At 28.6% G+C, this 16,252-nt stretch overlaps 1 long non-coding RNA gene across 1 annotated transcript; it reads right to left on the bottom strand.

Moving 5' to 3' along the window:
• Positions 1-12,696: 12,696 nt before the first annotated feature.
• LOC114195605 (uncharacterized) lies at positions 12,697-13,320 on the bottom strand. The gene is made up of 2 exons (XR_014984013.1): positions 13,211-13,320; positions 12,697-13,116 (listed from the first exon to the last, which is right to left on the bottom strand). It is a non-coding gene; the product is annotated as an uncharacterized LOC114195605 (long non-coding RNA).
• Positions 13,321-16,252: the final 2,932 nt, after the last annotated feature.

The raw sequence follows: 16,252 nt of genomic DNA, 5'->3' as shown, positions 1-16,252 counted from the left end.
CGTTTAAAATCATATATTTCAACATAAAAGTAATTAATAATAAATTTTCTTTCTAAACTTTTTCTCTACACTCTCTAATTTTTTTTATTTTGATTTTTATCCTTTTGAAAATAAAAAATTGTAAGATTGTTCATAGTAAGAATCTCTACATACCTACCAATCAGACTGAAAAACAAAATCATCTTGTAAGAAATGGAATTTTAAAGAACAATTGAATAAAATGACAATTAGACTTAGACAATGAGGAGCTAACAATAATTTTTGCATGTTTGATTATACTATTTTAATTGATTGCTTCATACATTATGTATTGATTGTTGAATTCGTGTATTCCATTATTGATTTGGGGAAAACATTGTTGAATGAGAAAATTGGGGTTTAAAGTTGTTATTTTGATTAATGAGATATGGTTTTGGGGTTAGCATAGTGGAATGGTACTGTTAGCTTCCAATGAGTAATTTTACTAAGTTAGATTTTGTTTGACTTGTATATAGAAGAAAAATCACTCGATTGTGGATATCAACACTACGTGCTTTGCAAAATTTTGTGTTTAATTTATGTAGACTAGTTGGACAATTCAACTGCTTGCTGAGAGAGTGACAAAATTTAATTTGATTGAGAGACGCATGAATGACTTTCTCGCGGGACGAGTTAACCTCTTGTTGGGGAGTGTCAAGTTTTGAGCTTGGCAAAGTGACACAAAAGGCTTCTCTTGTTGTGTGAGCCATTCTCTCACTAAGAGCCATTGTGTTTAATTGTCCATAGTCGTATTGAAAAAGTTGGGATTTTCGTTTTGTTAAATGTTAGATTGAATTGAAATATGGATAACTAGTCTAATAGACGTGACTCTTGACTTTGACCATTGGAATATTTGATTTGAGGTATGTAGATAGATCAATTAGGCACTCATAATTGTTTTAATTTTTTTAGGTTTTTCTTACTTAGTTTCTCAATTGTGAAGACATTAATATTTTCATGTGAAGGCTGGTTGTTAGGTATTTATTTGTGATTCTGATTTGACCTTGGAATAAAAGATAAAATTTGTAATAGTAGGTGCAATTGGGTTTTCATTAATGGAAAAAACGAGTTTGATATGAAATGTAAAACATGTATGTTGTTATATTATGTATGATGGATAAGTGTGACATGAGATGTAAAGTATGTATATTGCTATATTGTGAATGATGTATGAGTGTGATATGAATTGTAAATCATGTACGTTGTTATATTGTGACTAATGGTATGTGATGAGAAACTTGTATCATATTTGTAATTATGTTGTGATGAAAGTTAAATTAATTTATAGGGGAAAAGTAGTTCACTCATGTATCTTGTGATATATTGTATAAAGATTCTATAGGGAATTACCATATGCGAATGAGTATTTTATCTCACTTAAAGGAAGATACTTGAATAGTGCAAGTCAATGGAGGATTTTATAAGAGATTTTGTTTGTGAGACAACTTTTTTCGCTTGATATAGTGAGCTAACCCTTTTAAATAAAATGAACATAATTCCTATTATGAAACTGTATAAAACTTAGATATTACATGCCAAAATCTATCGAGACCTGCATAACAAATGTAGAGTTATTGAGTCTAGTTCAATATACAAATCATGTAGAAGTAAAAATTATATTAATGTGTATTAAATGAATGAAATTGAGTGTTAATGATTTCTATGTTATTTTTTGAGTACTTTATAAGTTTTTTTGTAAAAAAGTGTCTAAATTGTAACTAATTTTAGAGAAAAAAGTAATCTTTATATTGTTTAATTTAGATAGTAATTTATAAAATAAAAATTACTAATTTATAAAATATTTTAGATTATGAATAAAAAGATATAATGTGTTTGTGAATTGATCTCTAATACTTGTTGCCAAATTTTTGACTGTCAAAAAAAATTAATGTCTAAATTGGTGCTGAATTAATTAATGTGTTTAAGAGAGAAGTTTGATATTATACACATTAATAAAGTTTGATATTTTGACTTAAATTATTTTACAAAATCAAACACTTTGATTAAGAGTTTGTTTTTCATTAATATATTATTTTGTCCTGAATGTTTTATTTGGTTTTATGAAGTGTTAAAACGGCTTCTTGATCACTTAAATGAAGTGTTAGTGTCATTAATATATTACATTAATTAGGTAAACTTAATACCACCTAACAAAAGGTGAAAAAATCTGATATGAACAAAAATAGGTTTATATTTTTCGATGAGATACGTTATTGTTTGAATGATATGATAGTGTTGAGCAGAATAAAATTATATGTTGAATGTTTGATTAGAGATGTGCAAAAAAGAATGTTTAAATGAGATGTCACAGTGATGAGATTAAAGAGGTGACAGTTACGTGTTATGGTTTTAAAAATAAAAAAGAATTAAATAGAAAAGAAAGGTGTGGTACCTGCATTCATTGCAGCTAATTTCTGCGTAGTCACAGAAATCCCGTGAATCAAGCTATTGCTGACGTGGACAAGTCGTACGTTACGTGGGCATCGATGCATCTTCCTCGGATTTCAACCCAACCTTCATTTTCCTTTATTCCATTTCCCGCCCAATTTCATCACATTATTTTATTATTATACATATATATTAAATAACTTCTTTATTTACTCTATTTCTCGACTCAATGTAAAATCAGCATACTTAAAAAAGTGTCATTTGAAATAAATTTAATAATCACATTTTAAATCTATTCAAAATTACGTTTATATCCAAACATATTTTTTAATATATTTTTTTTCCGTATTTTAGTGTATTCTTTTACGTTTTCACTTCATTTATAATACATATAAGTAACATTTTTTTGCTAGATTCAATTTAAACGCAGTTTCATTTATCTTTTTTCACCTCAATTCATAACGATCAATTTAAACTTTCAAATCTTAAGAACTATTTGTTGTGTACATTATTTCCGTTAGAGGCATGTTTAGCTCACAGCTATATATAAGTAGGTTAAAAAAAGTACACATCAAATATTTTGTGAAAGTTAAAAATAACAAACATGATGGATTCTAATTGCACAAGGAATTATCTAAGATAGGCCATCGTTGTTTATTTACTAATATTTCTTTGCTTTTCTAACTTTTTCTGATTTCTTAATTCATATTAAACGAGTTTTTAAATGTTAGTATTCTTATAATTAAAAAAGTCACGTCTAATAAATTAGATATAAAGAACACTGATCACGTATAATATAAAATTATGTTGTTGTATGTGAAATAAAAAATTTAGAATTTAGAATTATAACATTATTTTATAATAAGTTGTAATTTAAATGCATGAGATATAACATTGCAAATGAGTTATACAATCTTTGTTTGCATGCATACCGTTTACACAATAAAAGATTAACAAAAAAAATTAACTCCTTGGGATAAAAACAAGGCATATATGATATTTTTTTCTTTGTTTGTGTAACTTTCTATGTCGATCTTCTCTTTTTAACGAAACGACTCTTTTATTTGCCTATAAGAGAACATTATTAGAATCAAACATAACATAAATTGTAAAATATATAAGAGAATAATTAATATTTGTCGTGAATATTAAGTTACTTTGCTTAAGATTATATAGTCCGAAAGGTAAGTCGGATTAAGTTGACCAGTCATTTACAAAAATTAGTGAGCTAAAATTTATTAAGTCTAATTTGTGATATTATTGTGTTGGCATAATACATTCTATAGAAGTAGCAATATGAGAGGGTATTATAGTTATAAATCTTGTGTAGTTAGACGCAAAACTGATCCATGAAAATAACAGTTTACGTTTTATCGATTATGTAATGATATGAATATATGATTAAGGTGAATTTAGATTTTTGTATGACATTATTTATAATAAATACAAATAACTACTTTGATGTAAAAGAATTATATTAATTTTTTCTATTATAATATGTTTAATACAAATATTCTAAAAGTGTTCAATGTGATTATTTATTGTTTTTCATTGGGATGTGATTGATGATTTTCCATTTTGATGGAAAGTAATTTAGTAATAATTTATTATAAGTGTGTTATATTGATAATGTTTTCTATCATGTTAAATGATATTACTTTTTTAATTTGTTCATCTATATATTTATGTTTATTAAACTATTATGATGATTTTAACATGACATTGTCAGTAATAATGGAGAAATAATGGACAAATACGCAATAACAATTACATATTTTAATTCTACTACATTTATTATTTATATATATAACCTATTTTGAATTGAGTGAACTAATATTAAAGAAGAAAGATATTTATTTGGGGAGAGAATTGGCGCCAAAATAGATTTGGTTGGTTGCATGAAAAGAAGAGAATGCAGTGTTCTGCTGGGGAATTGCTTCACTTTCACTTTCACAATAAAAAAAATAAAAAAAATATCCGCTGCTGTTGCTGCTGCTTCCATAAAAAGCCTGACCACACTACAATACACCAACACGCCTTCCATTTTCCTCTTTTTACATTTCGTTTTCTTCATCACCACACTTTCAAACATTTTTAATACATATTTTATTATTATCTTAAAGTTATAATATTGAGATAAATATAAATACATGTTTTTTTTTAATTGCGGAAGGTTTAGGCCAATTCTATTTTTCTTTGACCTTTCTTTGATTAATATTTATCCCATATTTAGACCCAAATGTGGCCTTAGAAAAATGTCGCACTATCTAACCAAAACTTTTACAATTGATGTAAGCGTTGTTCATCCATTTTATATTCTTGAAATCAACTAGAATATCACCAATAAAAAAAGATAACAGATGATAAAAATAAAACTCAAGAACTTAATTCACCAAGTTCATAAAAGTTTCTAAAAGATATAGATCTTTGATACATTTAAAGAGCCTTTTCGATTTCCAACACTACAATTATATTATAATGGTGTCCAAAATTCACACTCCCCGATAGATTAACGCACTCTTTTGACTTCTAATTAGGATGTTGAAAACTGAAAATCGACAAGAGCTGATTTTTTTATATATAACTTTGTTTAAATTGATCGATTCGATTCCGCTTTCTATGCACACATTCTTTCAATAACTTCTTTAATTGTTTTAAATTCATGCACAGAATAATTTTAATTCATAAGAACTTATTCATTTGATTTTTTTTTCTCTAAAATCCTTGACAAAAAATTTCTTACAAATATGTCCTAACTTTAACTTAAAAATAGCAAGTGAGCAACCTGTATTCTATTGTATGTGGTTTAATATTCCTAGAATATGTTGTGTCACCGGTGTATTCATGACTTAAGAAGGAACCTCTTAATCATATAATTTCTATTATTTATAGTTTTTAATATTTGGTAAACATTTTTTATAAAGGAATCGTCACCACTTCATTAAAACCTTTTTAATTTGATAATTTTAGTGGCAACAACTAATTAAAATCTTATGTTAAAGAGAAGTGCAACTGCGAAAACGAAAGCAAATTAACAGTACAAAAATGGACAATGACTTCCATATTTTTAACTCTTATATTTTATTTCCTAACATGATTTAATGTGAGTTATTGATCAATGTACTATTATATTTATCTTTTAAGAAATTAATGATTTACACTAACTCATAACAATAATTAAAGGATCAGAATCAAAAAATGAGAATTATATTATCATTTTTTTAAAAATTATATATATATATATATATATATATATATTATATTTTATTTCCTAACGTGATTTAATGTGAGTTATTGATCAATGTACTATTATATTTATTTTTTAAGGAATTAATGATTTACACTAACTCATAACAATAATTAAAGGATCAGAATCAAAAAATGAGAATCATATTATCATTTTTTAAAAGATTATATATATATATATATATATATATATATATATATATATATATATATATATATTCTAAGATTGATTAAACAAAATATAGGCATCACAAGAGCTTGTAAAAATGATATTTGTAATCATAGTACCAAATTTGTTGTGCATCTTGCAGACTTAATGCAAAAACTGTTATATATTTATAGTAATATTGCAAAAATAATAGTATTACAGTTCTTGCAAAGTTAGCAAGTCTCTCTCCTTTTTAGGATGGTATATGCCGTTTTAGCGAGATCTCCTCTACAAGTTGATTCCACATCCATATTTATGGGATATTATTTTTCATACTAGACTTCAATTACAGAGTATGGATTTTTTAAAATCCATTTATCACCTATAAATAGGAGCTTAAATCCTCTTCTAAAAGATAACATTTCTCGTCTCTCCTTTTCTTATTTTCTTCCTTTTCTTTCTTCTCTTATATCCTGGGTTACTTATTCTTTAAAAGAATTAATCGTGCTAATTTTTATATTCTTAAGATATATCTGAGATGATCTTATTGTATCTTGGAAGGTTTCCGCGTACACTATGGATAAATATTTAAGGGAAGTGTTTTTACACTTAGAAAATTTTTTTATTTTATGTTTTTATCCATTATTATGCAACTTTGCTAACAAAAACACGACCCTGGACTTAACTTGCTTAAGCTACTCGAACCACAACCAAAAGAATTTGATGATTAGGTGCTATATATTAGCTGCACAATATGCTACAACTAGCTACTGCTGCTTATGCAGCATGCTAGAGAAGAATGGCTTGTCACTGCAAAAGGACAATTTGACTTTGTTCATGCACTAATAACAAACCAAATCCCAAAATATATTTTGCTACATCTTCAACAGGACCGTCTAAGTTAAGTTTATTTAATCATTCATAAAGAACATTATATTTAGAAAATTTTCTGATTTTATTTTTATAATACCCAGTTAAATATTGAATATGCCTCTCTCTCTCTCTCTCTCTATATATATATATATATGTATAGTTATTATCCTCTGAAAACTTTGTAATGGAACTCAGGAAGTTAGGTATCCAGTGGATATCATGACAAGTACCAAACACAGTGATATTGGGTCAACCTCAAATCTATTTAATTTTCTTCATATATTCTGATATATCAGTTTTCCTAATACCTCTAAGTTGGCACTTGCAAAATTTCCACACTGTAGGTCCAACCTTCACATGCCTAAACCTGACATGCACGACCATTCTATCCTCTCCCCAACCAAAGATATATCATAATAAGAAAAATTTTCTTTCATTTTAAACAAAAGGTGCAACAAGTTCACAACATTCATCTGTTGAAAAGGTGTTTAGCAGAAACAAACTCTTCTAATTAATACTAATGTATAGTGTAGATAAAAAGTTCATTAACAGTAGAAGTCGTTTTCTATAAGGTGTTTTGTATTGTTTCAAAGTTCTTCATGGAAACAGGAAAATCTGAGATCTTCATAAATTCAAAATAGGTCATGCATAGTTGCACACAGTAGTTTTTTTTCTCGGTAGGATCAGATACATGGGATGCCATTATTTTGGGATTAGGTTAGACTTTGGACTATATAGAGTATAGTAGTATAGTAGTAGTATAGTATCCTAATCAACAAGAGCTCACGTGACTAGAAAAGCAATCACGTGATCCATATATTCCAAATTGAAATTTTAAAGTCATTGGTCAAACCTAAGGTAAAATGCAGAAGTGGCTGCAGCCGGAAAGCATTTTCTTATAGTGGAAATGATCTAATTAAACGTTGTTTCCACACACACACAATAATGGGATGACGTTGGTCGTTGAATAATACTTTATTCATGTTGATAAAAGTTAATTTCTTGATTATGGTGTGGTCAAACACATAAAACGACTTATCTTGCCACTGTTAACCAGATTTAAGTCCAAATTAAAAAGGGTAGTAGAACCAGGTCGTTATCCATTGTGCCAAGATTAAGAATACGACACAGAGATTCAACGATCCACCTAAAAATATATGCGTTGAAATTGGCTTTTTTGGAGGATGTACTACTCCATGTTCTCACAATCCTGCCAAACACATTTGAGCTTATAGCATAGTGCTGGACTAGGAAAAAAACAGTACAAAGTCACAGGCAAAAAAACAAACACACAGAGAAGCAGTTATGACTTAATAATATCAGCAATTTGGATCTTCTAGATTGTTATTATTGTTGTTATTATCATTCTTTTTCATTGAATTTGGACCACTACGCTACACAAAGGGCACATAGTTTAGTAGCTTATTCGCGTTGTGAATATAAACAAATGGGTAAACAGTTTGCTGCAAAAGGACAATGATTCGTATTACGATGATAAGAGGTGTCATCGGTTCAAGCTTTATGCAACATGGGTTACCGTGGCTTCACTTTATTACTTAATCTATGAAAACGTCGTCTTCAGTGTGCTACAGTTATGGGCTAATGGGCAGCACCTACCACTGTCGATGATGGTGCACTTTAAGGAGCCACTCTACTTCATTATTGTGCCTTCTACACATTCAATTCTGTATTGCGCTTATATCTAACTTCAACCATCAAAACATGATAATTGATTAATGGGCTAGTCTACGCTGAAACTTCATTTATAAATTGATAACCTTGATGCTCTCTTTCATACAGTTAGTTTAGTACTTTACGTTGTTATGTTCTTTATTCTTGTGCTTTCCATCGTAAGGTATAATAGATGTGATTTCTGTTCAACTGCTTTCACTTTTCATCCTGTAGCAGAGTAAAGAAATGAGTAAAGTCATCATCAAGTTCAACATGTCATGGCCACTAACCACCAAAATTCAATTCATTGTCATAACAAAAAGTGAATAAAGAGTATAACACTGTTAAAAATAGAAAAACACATCATGAAAATTTAGAGAAACCACTTATCACAAAGGGGATATGGCTGTAATTGGACCAACAATCGGGAAGTAGTTTCAAGAGTGTGAAGACATAACTCTAGCACACAACCTGCAAACGTCAAATTTTTTTAAGCAAAGTGATGAAAAGTATTAATATACATCGAAATTAGGAACATTGACCTTTGGAGAGATGATAAGATCCCAATAGAGGCTCGACTCCTCCTCAGGGTTAAAATCGAATCCTTTATTGTCCATAAAAAAACATTTACTACTTGCAAAAGATTCTCCGACCCTCAAATATTATTGTATTTCATAAGAATTTTATGATCCAAATAGGTATATGAGAATGTTATTGTACTCCATGAAAAAATACAACGTATATTTATAGGTTTTTTGGGTCCTATAAAATCTCTTATAAAATAAAAGACAATAAAAACTTACCACAAACATGATAATTAGAACAACAATAACATTAATACACACTTACGGCTAATAATGGTAATTGGATCTTGTTGCGCCGAATAGGTATACAAGTTCTCCCAAGACCAAAAGTTTGATTGGTAGGTAGAATGAACTAGTTACAACTATACTTAACCCTTTAACAAAGTTGTAGCCGACTTTATTTAACCAAATTAACCATATATTATGTTGTTATATTGTGTGAAAGGATATTTAGGATGTAATCAAACTAATTTTTTTTTTTGAATTCTGGTACTCAGAGGTTGAAGTTTCCTTTGTCATGGAGTCAACCGGTTAAGTTCATGTCGGTGGAAGAGAATTTGTTGAGTAATTATGATAATGTGATTGTACTTCCTAAAGAAATACTACATATATATTTGAGAGTCTATGAAACCTATGAAATTTGTTGTAAAATAAAAGATAATAAAAACTTATCACATATATGATAATAAGATTAATCGTATACTTTTATTGATATATGATATGAAAGGATATTTAAAACATAATCAAATTATTGAGATTTGATCATATAATTTTTTTTAATATATGGTAACTACACTAACAAACTGTAAATTTGACTTAGTCCCTTCTGACCAATAACACTAGATGAACCTTGTTGAACTATGCTCTTTAGACATGTAGAATATTTCTTTTTTTCTTTCTTTCACACAAAGTGATGGAAAAAGAAATAATGAGATTTTGGTAATTACAAGAAATTACTGATGGAGGAAGATTTCTGAGTGTTGTGCGGGGAAGAGATGACTTGTGGTAGAACTCTGGTTTAGAAGATTCCTGGGGTACAGAGCATGGAGAAATTGGCATCCTAGACTAGAGCAAAATTTGAAGCCTCGGTTAATATAAAAAAATCCAGATTCCTAGTAATGAGTAATGACAACAATTGTTTCAAAGAATTGCACTGTAGTCAACGGTGAAAGGTCTTGGAACTAGGAGTGTCCCCACCTTTTGTTCATCAGTACATATACATATTTTATATTAAAAAAAATTACTAAAATGCTTTTCTTTTTCCTTTATTAATTTGAAAATTTTAGTTAGATTTATATTTTTTATTTAGCACAATTAAGTTTTTATGAATCTAACATTAAAAATCAGGAACACACGTATTTTAATTTTATTTATATATAAATATTAAAAAAAATGTTATTTTATATATATTTTTTATCTGTTAATTTTTATTATTTATAGAGTTTTCCCACTTGATCGTTAAATTAATTAAAAGTACATATAATATTTATTTAGAATTTATCTTGCAAAATTACTCTCTAGCTATGGTCCAGTATTTTGGACCGTATACGCGTAGATAATGGATCACTCTATTCACTTTGGGCTGTTGCTTCCTACACCTCCATCAAATTTCTCCCTCACCTGATCAAAAGATTTTGGATGGGGTGGGGATGATTGTTTTCCGGAAAAAAATTTTCGGAATTGTTTATTATATTTCAGAAAATAAATTTCGAAAATAATAGGGTGCCGAAAGAAATTTAATAGGATGTAGGAAACAGTACTTTGGGATGAAAAAAATAAATTAACTACAACTTTATAAACTAGGTTTAAATCACTATTTCAAAGATAACGGACTTCTGTGTTCTTTGAAATGCATTTATATTCTTTTATTACATCATATATATTTCAGTAAAATTTGTGTCTCAATAATAACTGTCAGCTTAAGAAAACACGAGATTACCAATATTCTTTAGGTTAAATTTTGTTTAAAATAACAAAATCATAAGTGAGTATTGGTTATAAGTTGCAAATAAAAATTAAATTGAACTATTTAACCGATCATTTCTAACCTGTTTTTATAGCAAATATCAGGAGCTAACTGCTTGCAATTGTTGTTGGTTTTATTCCTTCTTTTTTTACTTAAGTTTTTACATTTTGACCATTAAAAATACAAACGAATTCAATAAATGCAAGTCGATTTTTGACATACATTAAAATGAAAAAAATGGCAATCAACAACTGTCATTGTAGTGTCTTAATATATTGTCGATTAAATAACAAGCAAAAAAATGTATACTTCATCAAGTACTTGGTCAACCATTGAAATTTTATGTTTATTCTTGATATTGTGACCGATGATAAGTAGTTTGCTGATAATAATAAATTTTTTGATTATTTTTTCTCAATCTTTTGATGAAATGAAAAATATGAAGAAGTTGTCTCCTAAATTTTGAAAAGAACAACTGGTCACTCACTAAGGCACAAATGCTTGAACCCAGAGAAGAACGTGCATTATCAATATAAACCTAATCGTGTTTCTTCTCTTTTGAGGTCATTTCCCACCATTTTTGAGTAGGTAAATTGTCCATTCTGAACGCAAACTTATAAGTATGTATATACCATCTCATAAAATAAGAGAGCATTGAAACATACACACATGGTTTTTCTGCTTTCTTCCTTGGTGAGAGGAAGGTTTAAGGCCTCCAAGATTTGCATTGTATTTATGGTATCTTGTTCTTACTTGTGTAATAATGATTGTCCACCGTTTAATTCTTCCTCTACTTGTTCAATTTCAATTTTGCATCAATTTTTCACATGTTACTGTTGTTTCATTTGATTTGTCCACCCAAGTCCTTCATGAATTCGTGATTTAATTAGAATTTATCCCATAATCTACTAGGTTTTTGGTTATGAAATCATTCCAATAACTTAGTGTGTCCAAAAGACCAAAAAACACCAAAGTTTCAGTGTTAAACCTGGTTAATTAGAAGTGATTCTGAGTTAAAACCTCAAGTTCACGAGTTCGTGATCTTTTGTCATTGTGATTTTTCTTTCAACATTTAATTTTGTTTTCTTTGAGTTGCGTTTACCTAAGTTTAGTTAATTGAATGGCCCTGAATACATTTCAGTCTTTAATTTTGCGTTTTGAATGAAATCCAAAAATCCAATGCTTAGGTAGTTATTTATGGTTTTCTCGTTATTTTGAGTAAACCTAGGTTCATAAATTTTGATTTCACATTTTGTTGTTCATTTGAGTTCGTTTTTGGTTCCTAATCATTTTGTGTTAGATTTTGTAGTTTCTAGCTTTAAGGCATGCATTACATAGTAGTTTTAGTATTTTAGTGTTTCTAGTTAGTTAAATTCCCCCAACAGAAATTGTTACAAGCATTTGCATTTACATATTATCATTAGTACGAATTGATACTAAGGTTTACCCTATATTGCATTCTTAGAATGATAAAGGGAATATATCTTTTGTTCTTTTCTTATCTTTTCAACAGTTTAGATATAAGATTTAAAGCCTTTGTAGCTATAAATAGAAAAGGAAAATAAGCCATAAATTTAAGCACTTGAATTTTCTCGTTTAAAATCATACCAGTTAATTCATTTTTTGTCTTTTGTTTAGAAACAACTTTACACGTGTGCTACACATTGACACTTGTGTGCAATATTTCATTTCTTCATATTCTACAATACAATGTAGAATGTAGATATTGTATATGCAACATGTTCATCTCAAACAATTTATTTTTTTAATTATGAATTTAGTAAAATTATTGACTAAAAGAATTATAGAAACATAAATTATCAAAATTATTATTATGATATATTAACTAATCAATCACCATAATTACCACCAGGTCCTCCAAATTGGAGAGCACATCCAAAGGTTTGATGAAGGTTGCCGTAATAGTTGAGACCAAAACATTTAGGTTTGTCAATGTATTTTTCTATTTGATATTTTTCAGGTCCATAATTTCTTCTTGAAGTATTTTGAATAAAGATCAACTCAAAGAAACTTGCATGAAAAAAATGTCCATCAGGAAAATGTCCGGATCCCATTGGAGGACTATTGTAACCACGGGGTGTTAATGTCCTACCTCCCAATCCTACTTTATTTGCTGAACCCAAATTGGAGAACAATTTTGCTGGATAATATCCGATATAAATCCCATTTGCACCTATCCACCAGTTTTTGGTCGATGGATCCTGAAAATGTAAGTACACAAATTTGTGTCAAGAATAATTCTCCACCTCCATCTATAATGAAATGTTACTTGAAAGTTTATACAAAAAACATCACCTGACTAATAGAAATATCAAAATTAAAAATTGGTCCACCATAGGATGATATATTTGGTTCACGTGAACCAAGATATGATCTTCTATGAGTTTGAATGAAACCTGGACATCATTCAATTATATATATATAAATATTTACTTGTAGACATGGACTATACATAATAAACTTATTTATATGAAAATCAAATTTTCTCAATTTCACATAATTCAATTGTCGTGATTTATAAGTGACATACTTGTCTAAAAGTCAACATATTTGTTCATTGAATAAAACTTTTAGATATCACTAAAATGTAATTTGGCCAATAATCTTATGATCTCCAAGGTCTAAACTTGTCAAGTTTCCAAATTAATAAGTTAAGTAAATAAAATTATCACCTAGCCCCTATTATTAAAAAAACAAACTCAGATTATGATCTCCTACGTCTAAACTTGTCGAGTTTCCAAATTAATAAGCTAAATAAATAAAATTATCACTTAGCTGTTAGTAATTTTGAGTCATGCATATATATGATACACAGAGTCATAACATACTTTTTCTGTTCCTTTCCCTCTATTCCCATCAAGAGAGAAAACCAAAGGGAAATCAAGGTGCTCTACAGGAGGAAGATCACTGCGCATATATGAGTGCTCTAATATTATCGTTATGGCCAATTCAGGTACGCTTCCGTTTACTATTTACAACATGATTATCAGTATGGGTATGAGATATTGTTTATGAGTTTATGATTGATTATTAGAATCAATATTATGATTTATATTATGTTTATGTACATGAATGTGCGTTTATGTGCGTAAAAGTGTGATTATGTGCATGAAGATGTCAGAATTAATAGGATTATATTCTGCGTTTATGCTTACATTAGTCCCTATTATTAAAAAAACAAAAATCAGAATATGATCTCTTACATCTAAACTCGTTGGGTTTCCAAATTAATAAGTTAATAAATAAAATTATCACCTAGTCCCTATTATTAAAAAAAAAACAAAAACAAAATCACGTCGTTGAGTTTCCAAATTAATAAGCTAAGAGTCGTATGATATTGATCTATGTTATTAAAATTTTAATTATATTCCAAATAAACTCATAATAAAAAGTTATTATAGCTTATCAAATATAGGACTTCTAAGTTATTAAATAACAATTAATTTAGAAATTAAACTTAGTCATTATATTAAGTAAATTAAATATATTTAATTAATTAAAAATTATTATTGTGTGTAGTTAATAATAGAGACTAATCTTCATTGAATATCGATATTCGAAAATATCTTTCATTAGAAGCTAACATTCGAAAGCAATTTTAGGAATAAGATCTATTTTATTTTGTTTAAATGGTGAAAGAGTATTTTTAGAATTTGAAATTGTTAACTCACAATGATTTGAAATAGAAGGCACTATTGTTCTAGATATATCCTATTCCATAATGAAAAGGAGCAAAGTTTATAGGCTTAACTCTTACAACTGATAAACGAAAAAATAGGAACTGCAATAGCACTAAAACAGAAATCCGTAAATATACGTAAATGTGCATAAACGTGCATAACAAAAAACAATTATAATTTATTTTAAATAGTAAATAATAATTACCGAATTAGAAAGCCCAGTCAACATTTCCTTCCTTAAAAAAATATTTATGCCACGTGTCAGGTTTGTAGTGTGCCATGTGTCAATCTAATATGGTGACACGTGTCAAATTATTGTATGAATCTCAATTTGGTCCTCATTTTTATTACTTTGATTTGATTTCAGTCCCAAATTTTTTTAAAAAATTTTAAATTCATGTGCTCCAAATTTAGAACAAATTTAATTTTTTTATAATTACTTATTTTTTATTTTTTTAAAGTAGCTTTTGTTTTAAATTTATATATCTTATAATTTTTAATATATATTTTAAAAATAAAATAAAATCATAATTAATATATATATATTCTTGTTTTTATATAATGTATTAAAAAATAAATAAAATTAAAATCATTTTATTGGTCTTGGCTTCATTGGTCTCGACTTCACCCCACTCCCAAGTTGCATCCTCTTAGAAATTTAACATCTTTACTCACATAAATCTTCTTATTAAGAGGATCATAAAGTTTGTAGGCCTTAGATTCCTCACTCACACCTAACAACACACATTTAACACTCTTGTCATCAAGCTTGTTTCTTTTTTGGTCAGGTACGTGAATAAATCCAATGCAGCCAAAGGTTCTGAAATAAGAAACAAATGGCTTCATTCCACTCCATACCTCCTCAGGTGTGATGTTTTTTACTACAAGGGTTGGGCTTCTATTCAAAAAATGGACTACCTAATTTACAGCTTCTGGCCAAGAAATTCTTGTAACTTCTTTTAGTCAAGACACTTCTAACCATTTTGATTATGGTTTGATTCTTCCTCTTAGCTACACCATTTTTGTTGTGATGTATATGAGGCAGTAAGTTGTCTTTGAATCCCCTGCTCATTACAAAATTCAACAAACTCCTTGGAGGTGTATTCTCCTCCTCTGTTAGTACACAAAATTTGGATAGAGACACTAGCTTGCTTTTCAACCAATGATTTAAAATTTTTTAAATACATCAAATGCTCCACTTTTCTCAACAAGAAAATACACAGAAACTTTTCTACTCAAATCATCAATGAAAGTGAGTATGTACCTTTTATTTCCATTAGATGTAGGATTGATAGGCCCACAAATATCAGAATGAATTAACTACAATAATTGAGATGCACGCCACCTACTTTGTCGTGGAAAAGAGTCTCTTTGATGCTTTCCTTTGAGACAGTGTTCACAAAGTTGAGTTGGGGACTTAAAGCCAGGCAACCCTTTCACCATATCAAGGTCCAATAATGTTTGTAAACCACTATAGCTCAAATGCCCATAGCGAGAGTACCAAACTTGAGTTGTAGACATTGAACTTGCTTCGAAACAATTATGGGAGACTCCGGATTTGAATGTTTAATCCTTTCTCCAAAATTTGACCCACACTGAATAAATTATTTTTCAAATCAGGAACAAAGAAGACATCAGTAACCACATGCATGACTTA

Source organism: Vigna unguiculata, chromosome 8, assembly GCF_037176805.1.
Source record: "Vigna unguiculata cultivar grain cowpea cultivar isolate G323 ecotype 2 chromosome 8, ASM3717680v1, whole genome shotgun sequence".
In the NCBI taxonomy this organism is placed as follows: Eukaryota; Viridiplantae; Streptophyta; class Magnoliopsida; order Fabales; family Fabaceae; genus Vigna; species Vigna unguiculata.
Note: the sequence above shows the minus strand (reverse complement) of the source record. Positions and strands in the feature narration are given on the sequence as shown.